Source organism: Leptidea sinapis, chromosome 28 (assembly GCF_905404315.1).
Source record: "Leptidea sinapis chromosome 28, ilLepSina1.1, whole genome shotgun sequence".
Lineage (NCBI taxonomy): Eukaryota > Metazoa > Arthropoda > Insecta > Lepidoptera > Pieridae > Leptidea > Leptidea sinapis.
This window is the reverse complement of record NC_066292.1, coordinates 7,844,399-7,855,828: the sequence shown is the minus strand read 5'-3', so window position 1 is coordinate 7,855,828 and position 11,430 is coordinate 7,844,399. Positions and strand designations below refer to the sequence as shown.

The 11,430-nt window shown below is 38.4% G+C and overlaps 1 protein-coding gene across 1 annotated transcript in view; it reads left to right on the top strand.

Annotated features, from left to right (window-relative positions):
• The first annotated feature begins 6,666 nt into the window (after positions 1-6,666).
• LOC126973009 (protein vestigial-like) overlaps positions 6,667-11,430 on the top strand; it is a 64,509-nt gene continuing 59,745 nt past the window's right edge. Inside the window, exon 1 of the mRNA XM_050820134.1 lies at positions 6,667-6,891. The gene's annotated coding sequence lies outside the window, so the exon portion shown is untranslated. The remainder of the gene's footprint in view (positions 6,892-11,430) is intronic.

Genomic DNA, 11,430 nt, shown 5'->3' with positions numbered 1-11,430 from the left:
CGAGCTGTTTTCATTGGACGTAAAGAAGTTGAGTGAGCCGGATGATTGCTCCTTTCGTGCTCAGAACGTGTGCCCCTGACTTGACGCCGGTGCAACCCCTTTTATTCCGACACCCGGCAATCCAAAGGCGTACTTCCTACATGTCATGATGCAAGTCAGCCTTCTTGTTCAACTGAACCCCCAGAAGACTTAAAACTTGCTCGGTAACCACTAAATACCCCGTTTGTCGTATCACCGTTCATCGAAAACACTCCTTAATGCTCCCAATGCCTCGCCTAGTATCAGAAGCGATTGCCAATCCCACGCTCATCTGGAAGGCAAAGCCAATCTGGCTTCGAATAAAAGGGGAAGCAGAAGAATTGCTGTCATCTGTAATCTGGCACATTCCAGTATCAAGTCGAACCATTGGATCGCGTGTATCACAGAGCTGCTTCAAGTGTCAGAGATGCAGTGCCCTGCGAACGACTAGACTACTTTGCGTTGCATAGAGACGTCACATGATTATGTGTCGTCTACCGTGTTCTTCTACAGTGCGGTTTTCATGGAATTTTTTCCACATACGACCAAACTATGGAATGAGCTTACTTACATGGTGTTTTCAGGACGTAGGTACACATTGCCTAAAAAGCCCATTTGGGAAAATTTTTGCAAAGGCATTGTATATAAAGTGACTAAAAACTACATAAGTATCATAAAAATAAGCATTAATATTTCTGAAAAAAATTAGGAAAACGGTAGACCCTAAAGGCCATCCCTGCAACTCCCCACTAATTCCATACCTAAACGCTTCAAATTGTACTTATGACGATTTTAAACTCTCCGAGCTCAAAGTGTTAGCTGTTCTATGTTTTTACCTCTTGGAGCTCAAAAGTCTGATAAAAGTTAAATAAAACCCGGTTTTATAAATTTTTAAACCGCTATTTCTTTTGATTGAATAAACCGCTTTTCATGCAGTTTTTTGTCGATCAGTGAAGCCGTATAAAAGCTATTCCGAAAAAAAATAACATATAGGATTTTTTATTTTCGTAGATTTTAAATTTTTCAAAATCTACCGATCCAAATTGTATTTTAAGTGTCAGTTTGGTCAAGCCCTTTCGAATGGCAATACACACACACCCACACGCAGTCAGACATAAAGATATCTTCTTAAAAATCGTCAGAACGCTTCCTAGTTGAAACGTCGATATTTGATGAAAGCTCGATTTTTGAATAACGGGGTAAAATCAATAATTTCAAGTTTTGAAAATCTTCAATTTTTTCAACAGGAATTTAAAAGTTATTTTCTAAAAATACTTAAATCACAGTTTCCAAAACTGCATATTTTGTTGACACCATCGCGGTAATAGTCAGGGAAACTTCCTAGGACCTTTAAACGTCGAGATCTGATGAAAACTCGATGTTCCGAAAACGGAGTAAAACCAAAAACTTCCCGAATTTTCTTAGTGGGAAGTTAAAAAGAAGAAAGGTCCAAAATTAGAGCCCTGCGGAACACCGGAGACAGCATTGAAAGAGTCTGAACACTCGCCATCACTACTGGTATTTCGGTTAGAAAGATCGGATTTGCACCAGCTTAAAACTGTGACAGAATTGCTAAAATATTAGAGTTTTTTGACAAGTACCTCATGGTCCACCCTATCGAATGCCTTAGCGAAGTCAGTATAAATTACATCTACTTGAAGTTTTTGTCAATCGAATCAATAAGATTCGAAACCTTATTGATCAAATTGGTATAGACTAGACTTTTTAGGCATAAAACCATGTTGTTTACCCCTACGGTTTAGGAGTTCTTTAACATGATTGAATATAAATGGGTGGACAAGTGATTCAAAAATGTGGTTCGCCTGATGCAGCTGCCGACGAGCTATGGTTTAGTATTCCCTGAGTGTGCCACGTTCTTGCGATGCGGCCGCGCTGCGTGTCGTCACTTCGCCGCTAGCCGCACCCGCGGCCGTACATACTGGGTGTTAAAAAAACCCGTACTATATCTTAAGGCATATATTGGTATTAATTAATGAGTACATATAAATATCCAATAGAAGGACATAATCACATTTTAAAAAAAGAGTAATAACGTACCCAATTATAAAAGTTTGGACACCTCTGACTGCGGCCATTTTCATTTTTCACCGCCCACACACCCATTTCATTTATGCTACCTGCGACGGGCGCGCGGGCGGCGGGCGGACGCGAAAATCAACGAAAATTTTTTATTATGAAATACTTAATTCATTATATCTACTTTATCCTTTTTTACTTGTCTCCAAAGATTAAAAGTTGAGTAGCGTGAGGTCGGTAGACCGCGGTGGCCAGGCGACACCACCTCTCCGACTCCTCTCTTCTTGGAGATACTCTCGAATGGACGCTGCCAGTAGTGTACTGTAGCATGTAAACTAAGCTCACCGATCTGAACTCCATGCCGATGCCGCCAATCGCGTAAATTACAATTACTGCTTTACAAAATTACAAATTAAAGCGACTGAGTTACGCGGCAGCTCGCATCTGGATCGGATGTGCAATAACCGCTTTCTCCCGAGGATTCGCATCATCCAGCACTTGACATAATACGAGTATGTCTCGTAAATGCTGAATACAAACAGTTTATAAATATAAAGAAAAATCCCGGAAGCCGCTATTCCACATGGCGGATTATGATACTATTAATTTAGAACTAAGCAAAATAATCTGGATGGTGGAGTTTAGCAAACTTGAACAAAATTTGAACAAAAATGACTTTGAAGAGCTTGAAAATTTCTTTTAGACTATTTTAAATAATTTAATTAAACGATATGTCCCACTTAGAAATGTATCGCCTTCTGATTTTATGCTCCTTGGGTTACTCGACCTATCATGAAATTGTTTAGTGAAAAACGTAAATACCTATCACTCAACATAGAAACAGTATGGTAACAAATTGAATTGTAACATATTTTCTCTTCTTAGAACGCACAGCACATGGAGAGTAATTGAGGATAAAATCAAATGTAATCCAAAGTATTTTTGGAACTATGTAAACTCAAAAAAGACTGGATCTGGAATACTACAAAAGCTAAGATAAATAAATATATTTCATCGGATGATGTGTACATTGGGTAGTTTGCAATCTTTGCCAGAGGAGACTGGGATCGCACTGGATGACTAAAGCCAGAGATAGAGGGGGGTGAAAACGAATGGGGGAGGCCTACGCCTAGGAGGCGACTACAACTAAATAATAGAAATAATTTACTTTCAATAATTTGACATAAATTCTATAATTTTTGTTATGTAATTATAATTTTATTAATTTTATTTAGATCAATGTTAGTTTAACATTGACTTTAATTATAATATTATTTTATTTTATTAGATATAATTCTTATTGCACGTTGATATATTTTATTATTATTCTAATATTTTCTTTTTGATTTATAAATGTTAAATTTTCATGTATAAGTCGCCGCGTCCTTGCGTGAAGAACTAACATTTAAGTTTAGTATTAAGTGGTAGGATTTAATTTCAAATTACTTATCGTTGTTTGTTTTGAGAATCAGTGCCACCTATTGGATGTTTCATGTGCGTCGATTCAATTATAACGCCATCTGTACGATCTATTTGCAACTATCGGCATTGCTTATACTATAGGCCGACCGTTTATCTGAGTCCTATAGCTGCTAGTAGCTACCTAGCGTGGAACTGATCAAATGTTAATTTGTTGCGTGCCCCACGAGCCGCTATTAGGTAGGAATAGGTATTTGGTAATCGAGTTGCACGTCGCGTGGTTATTAAAAGCAAAGAGGATGTAAATACTACGTAATTAGAGGCGGGACTACCTTAAACATTGAAATTTAGTTTAGATTGAAACGTGACATAAGTTTGAAATTAGTAAGTACAGGCGATTGGCGATGAAGCATAATCCGTCTAAGTTTGAAAGCGAACAGTTGCTTATAATGATGTGTATTTCGGCTATCTCCATTTTTTACAAGATTATAGGCGTCACCTGTCAATGACTACAAGTTTCATACAATCGAGTGAATCGCTTTTTTCTTAGAGAGTATCGCTAGGCTGATCAAAAGAACCTACCTAGATACGTACATTTACATGGCGTTAACAAAACAAGTAGGTATAAGGACTTTTTACAAGAAATTTCGTCACGTTCTTTTCGTAACTTTAAACCTAGTATGGTATTCTCAGAAGAAACAGAACATAAATTAGCTTCTTATCTACTCAAAAGTTCAGAAATATATTTTGGTTTACTACCAACAGAAGTACGCAAACTAGCTTATCAATGTGCTCTAAATCTCGACTTAAAAAATATTTCCCCCAGCTGGCATAAAAATAATACGGCTGGGCCGGACTGGTTTAGAAGTTTTATGGATAGAAATCCTCAACTACCTCTACGAACACCAGAAGCTACATCTTTGAGTAGAGCAACATCGTTCAACAAAACCAACATTAAATATTTTTTGACAAACCGCAAGGCTTGCTCAAAAAATATGATTTCACTGCTTCAAGAATATGGAACGTTGACGAAACAGGTGTCACGACGGCACAGAAGCCTAAGAAAATAGTTGCTGCCCGGAGTCAAAACAGGTCGGTGCGATCATATCTGCCGAAAGAGGGACACTTATTACTCTTGCATGTGCCATAAATGCTGCTGGGAATTCAGTTCCGCCAATTTTCGTGCTTCCCAGAATGAGATACCTACACGGATCTTTTTCTTCGTACTGGACCAGTAGATGCGATTGGAGCGGGCAATTCTTCGGGATGGATGACAGAAGTAGAATTTTTATATAAGATTTAAAAATGTTCCTGCCAAAGTGATTTTCTACAAAAAAAAAACTTAAATGATTACCATAATAGATATTATAATTACTCATAAATGTTAGAAGACTGTATAATGTGATCTCTATTGTTTATATCGTTTTGAAATACTAATAAAAAAAAAATGTATCACTGATGATTTTGTTTACTCATCTACCGTAACATCGTGCCCCGATGATGTAACAACTAGACCCAATTCCGGGGTAAGATGTTACAATCTAAGTATTTGTTTAGTTAAATTGTCGATTGTGAAAAAAATACATAAATTTTAATAATTTTCAATCAGTCATATTTTAATAGCTAAATAGACATAATAACATTACAAGTAATCAAATGTATAATTTATTTGATAGCTTTTGTCATATTAACAACTATCTAAAAATTGTAACAACGTAACAACCCCCCGCTCCCCTACTTGGGATACAAGTGGTCCATTCAAATTCGAATTCAAATATTTTTATTCAAAATAGGATTCAAATTCACTTATTGAACGTCAAAAACTACCATCCATTCAAAAGAGACTCCTCAGACATAAAATTTGAATTACAATGTAATATCGTACAATAAACATTTATAATTAAAGAGCCTGAGGGTGTTAGCTTTATTCCCAGTCTGTGGTGTCATTAAGAAAATCGTTTATGCTATAGTAACCTTTCCCACACAAACGTTTTTTAACAATTCTTTTAAATTTCGTATAAGTACATATACATCGTCCAACAAAAGACTTACTAACTCGACCCAACCGAGTAGTAAGCATAACAAGCTTATGTTTGTTCCTCGTGTTAACATTATGAATGTCACAGTTTCTAGAAAAAAGTTTTCAAAGAAACATAGAAACGTTCCTAATAATTATTCTACTTACAAGTAAATATATTTCTGCTAGTATATAAATGGTCATATTCAACGTTTCGTGGGGAAAAGTCATTAGATAAGTATCTACATAATATTAACTACTTACTTAACTATAAATTTGTAGAGTTTTTCGATGATTTTTTTGGAGTCAGTAGTTTGGGTCAATACTGGCAACCTTAACCAGGTAGTTACAAAATAAAAGCAAGTTCCATTGATTAAACTAAATTGTGGTTTTATTTACATTTTACAGCATCCCTTATCATGATAATGGAGGCGTCTGTCTTTTTGTGGCTTCTCCAGTCTCCTACTTAATGTTTTCAAGAATAAGAAAATTTTATTCCCTGCTACACTCGAAAAATTCTAAATCTAAATCTAAATAAGTAGTTAGCTATTAGTAGACTTAGGTAGGTACCTATTCATAATCCTAACTTAACTAAACAGGATGTGGGGCACAAGAAAGGCCGATGTTCAGCTTGTGATGGAAAACCAGTTTCCAGAACCTAGGTACTGGCTGCAGCGCTGACTTTCAGCATCTGCCTGGATAGCGGATTGAAAGCCAGCATCAAACCGCTAAATAACAGAATTTAAAAATGAAAAGATTATTTAAACAATAACTCGTTTGTCATTTTTTATATAAAAATACCTACGTTAAATATTGTTTAAATATAATAAATGTGATGTCTATAGCAAAAAATATAAGTAACCTATAATTAATTAAGTATATTGTACAGTGTAGGTACCTATCTATATATTTAATATGTATGTAATAAATAAAATGATACCTATAACTAGAGCTGCAATCGGGTGGATTCGGAAATAAATAATTCAATAAAGTAGATTATTATTTAGTAGTTGGCCCAAAGTAGAGTCAGCGGCGGCCAACGGGGTCGCGGGCGTCTCAGGGGAGGGGCCGTGGTGACGTGGGGGCGGGGGACGGCCTGCCGCCGGCCCCGCCCCGCGTGGGGCCGGGTGGGGGCGGTACTGGCCGCCGGCCGCCGGGCGCCAGTCCCGCGTGGCGTGTCGCTCGAGCACCACGGGTCACTGTCGAGTTGTGGCGAGTACCGAGCGCTCCGAGCGTCGCCGTCTGCGTCCTAATAGTGCCAGGGGCCGAGCCGCCCTCGTCCCAGTGAACTAGTGTCGCGAGTGACAGCGAGTGGGTGATCACCTCACAGGAGCACCGCCCGCGGGACGGACCCGCCGACCGTCCCCGCGGCCTCCACACCCTGCTTCATATCGTTGACCGTGAGTTGCTCTCGATATTAGAAACACCGTTCCCGCGCTGTACTAGCTCCGACCGCGGGGCCTATTCACCTTCAAATTGTCTCTGACTGTCGAACAATGATTTATTCTGATGTGTAGGTCTGTTAGGTCATATAGTAATATAATATTATCTATGTGGCCGGTATAGGTAGGTACGTACCTGCGACATAACTTTTACCTTTTTAAACGACAGGCATAATATCTAGGTCTGTATTGTTTTTCAAAGTCCAAGTCCAATGGAACTAATGTAAGATTACGGAAGAGGAGGATAAACGAACGTCCGAGCCACCTGATGTTAAGTGATCACTTCCGTCCGCTCTCTCCTGCACCGCCGGCCGGCCTCTTACGAAGGTGTTCAACCCTTTTTGTCCTCTTGCTTTTTCTTTCATTCGACAGTAGAGTTAAAGGTGACGCCTACTCGGAAGAAAGTTTCATAAAAATCGAACTGTGAAGGGTCGTCATCCAGATGACTAGAAAAAAGATAAGAGGAGAAAGAAAACGAAGTTAGTGGAGCGTCGTATGAAAGTGGGCTCAGTAACAGGAATTAATTTGAACACCTTTCCTAAACAGTCCCGTGTTCAATACGGCAATAGACACACAATGAAGCGAGCCGTTCACAGAGCACTGGATCGTTGACAACTCCAGCAGTTCTGTGCTGGTCGCGCTCGGATGGTTTGAGCTGATCTGGCTTGAAGTAGTGCCGCGCTCCTCCTGCCTTAGAGCCCCAGTTACTTGCAAGCCAATTTGGCTTTGTCTTTCAGACTAACATGGAATTGGCAATCGCTCGAGATTACGAGACCTAAAATTCCGATATTATGTCGATTTTTTATAATATTTCGATTCAATCAAGTTTACAATTTAAATAAGTTACCTGCGGCCGCTCCATTCCCAATCATAGTAGGTATAAACCTTTATCACAAAAACGTCTTTTAATAATTCTTTTGAATATCGCAACACATTTGTTTTGAACATTTTCTGGGACCTTGTAAAAGCATGTAAATCGCTCCACAAGAGACTTGTTAACTCGACTAGGCTAGGCATAACAAGTTTACGATTGTTCCTGGTGTTAACTTGTTGGTTATGGCAGTTTCTAGAAAAATCTATATGTATATGTACATACATAACATTATCAAGAATATATCATATTGAGATGCAACAGTCAAAAGTTTATTTCTTTTAAATTTTTCTCATAATTAATGTTTAATAACCAGGTTATAAACAGCGCGAATAGAGCTCTTCTGCAGCACAAAGATGGTATTAATATCGCTCACACTGCCCCATAATATATACCATAGGATAGGACATACCTAATATATAAGTATTCATTTTTATCCCTACTCTACGCTAATCCTATGAAAGTAACTAAAGTATCTTAACTGGTCGCGCCGTATCTATGTCAATTAATTGTCTAATCTTTATAACCGCGTATGCTGCAATAACTAAGTCTATTAGCCAATACTTCAATATGTGGGCCCCATTCTCGATTGGAATCAAGAGTAATGCCATTAAATTACACATTTATTAAATATACATTGTCCATCAAAACCGTCTAGAAGCTTTGACTAGTAATGAATACTTCTCAAAAGATATTTTTTAACTTAAGTATTTTTAAGTTTTTTTTTATTTGGATAATTTCTAGTCGGGCAAGCTGTTAAGTAAATAGGGATGGCGTTATTTTGATAACTCTATCACCACAATAATAAGTGACCCAAGGCAAAAAATATATTATAGTAAAGTACCTACTACCTACCCGAGGGACCCTACTGCCATCACCAATTGCCGCGTGCTGCGCAATGTGAGCTCACGTCACCAACTATAATAACTAAGTAGATATATCTAAGATGGCTTAAAAGTTTGGGACTTTTATTTTAATTTGATTTGACATGCATTAGCTGGATGTGTCGTTCTTAAAAAGTGCGGGTTTACAAAGACTTTTCTTCCACACAGACTGTGCCATAAACATCATGAAGAGCTGTTTTCTGGTCGGTATCAAATTCAAATTCAAATATTTCTATTCAAAATAGGATTTAAAATCACTTATTGAACGTCAAAATCTACCACCCATTCAAAAGAGACTGCCTCAGACCTGAGAAAAATGGGCGCAAGAAACTCAGCGGGCTTTTTTTTTAAATATAAAATATGGATTACAATGTAATATCGTACAATAAACATTTATAATTAAAGAGCCTGAGGGTGTTCGCTTTATTCCCAGTCCGTGGTGTCATTATGAAAATCGTTTATGCTATAATAACCTTTCCCACACAAACGTTTTTTAACAATTCTTTTGAATTTCGTAACACATTTGTTTTGTACATTTTCTGGGATCATATTGTAGAAGCATATACATCGCCCAACAAAAGACTTACTTACTCGACCCAACCGAGTAGTAGGCATAACAAGTTTATGTTTGTTCCTCGTGTTAATATTATGAATGTCACAGTTACTAGAAAATTCCTCAATGTGCTTATGAACATACAAAACATCGAAAATGTATTGAGAAGCAACAGTCAAAATGTTTATTTCTGTAAATTTTTCTCTTAATGACTCTTAAGGACCTAGGTTATAAATCGCGCGAGTCATGAGGCCAACAGGATCAGCCAGCGCTTACACCTTTTATTCTCTGATACCTCTGTTCTCTTGTTTTGCCTCCTAATTCCATAGTAAAAGTTTAATCTATAATATGTGATTTGGCAACTGTAAGTGATAAACTCAATGTGATATAAGGGCAGGTGAAATAGAGTTTGTCTTCGCTCTGAGAAGACTCGGAGAAACTGTATCCTGTGATGCACCTACTGCATACCACGGTTACCTATATGGCTTCAGATATAATGTGTACTTTGTTCAAACCTATATCAAATGTTTTTCTGGCACAAATAAGTGTAAAACGGCTCTATGCAATGTCGCTGCTAAAGAATCGTGTAACTTTAATGTACGAAAAATTTATATTGGGAGTGGGAGGGTCACCAGTGGGACGCTCTTTTGCACAGGATGCCGGCTAGATTATGGGCACCACAATGACGCCTATTTCTGCCGTGAAGCAGTAATGTGTAAGCATTACTGTGTTTCGGTCTGAAGGGCGCCGTAGCTAGTCGAATTACTGGGCAAATGAGACTTAACATCTTATGTCTCAAGGTGACGAGCGCAGTAGCCACTCAGAATTTTTGGGGATTTTCAAGAATCCTGAGCGGCACTGCATTGTAATGGGCAGGGCGTATCATTTACCATCAGCTGTACGTCGTGTCGTCCTTTATTTTCATATAAAAAATATTATGGCTAATAGATGTAAAGGGAGCTATTATTTAAAAGAATTATGTAACCATATTTTATCATGGAATATTAAGACTAACGACCACTAACAATCACTAAGTACTAAGTAAGTAACGAGTGAGAATGTACTGTGATTACCGCCGCCTACATTCTTTTGCAACGCCAGAGGAATGACAGGATTGTTGCCGGCCTTTAAGGAAGGTAAACACTCTTTGGAGCTCATTCCACAGCCTGGATATACGTGGTAGAAAATTTCTTGAAAATCGCACTGTGGAGGAACGCTACACATGTAGATGGTGGGAATGATATAATTAATTAATTTGTGGCGTGTCGCAGGTGGAATTCGGCGGCAGAAATCTGTTCAAACAGCTCTTCAGATTACTCCCTGTGATATTATTTAAAAGTATTTATTTGGATGTAGTTCCTACAAACTCATATATTTTTATGATATTACTGAATTATAATATTATAATGCGTGTTAATAAGTAGGTAATAACTCAAAAATATATTAAATTTAATATTTATTATTTGTATGTCGATTTATTGGCACATTGTTCTGTGCAACTGAAAATTTAAAGAACTTTTTTAATATAACCACAAGAAGCAAATAAATTTATTTAAGTATTTACTTTTATTTACCTAGCGACATTGACGCAAGCTGTGTTTGCCTGTACATAGTTGGTTCTGCATATCTATTTCTAAGAATAATACTTCAAGCCGGCCCACATTCTAGCGCTGTACAAAGCGCAGGTCCGGCCACACATGGAGTATTGCTGTCATCTCTGGTCTGGTGCACCCCAGTATCAGCTCGATCCATTTGACCGCGTGCAACGCAGAGCAGCGCGAATTGTCGGGGACCCAGTACTCTGTGAACGGCTGGATCACTTATCGTTGCGTAGAGACGTTGCTTCATTGTGTGTCTTCTACCGCATTTATCACGGGGAGTGTTCCGAAGAGCTGTGTTACCTAATTCCTGCCGCCGAATTCCACCTTCGCACGACACGCCACAAGTTAGGATATCATCCTCACCATCTGGATGTGTGGCGGTCCTCCACAGTGCGGTTTACAAGGAGCTTTCTTCCACGTACTACAAAGCTGTGGAATGAACTTCCTTGTGCGGTGTTTCCGGGACGATACAACATGGGTACCTTCAAAAAAAGCGCGTACACCTTCCTTAAAGGCCGGCAACGCTCCTGTGATTCCTCTGGTGTTGCAAGAGAGTATGGGCGGCGGTGATCACTTAATAACAGGTGA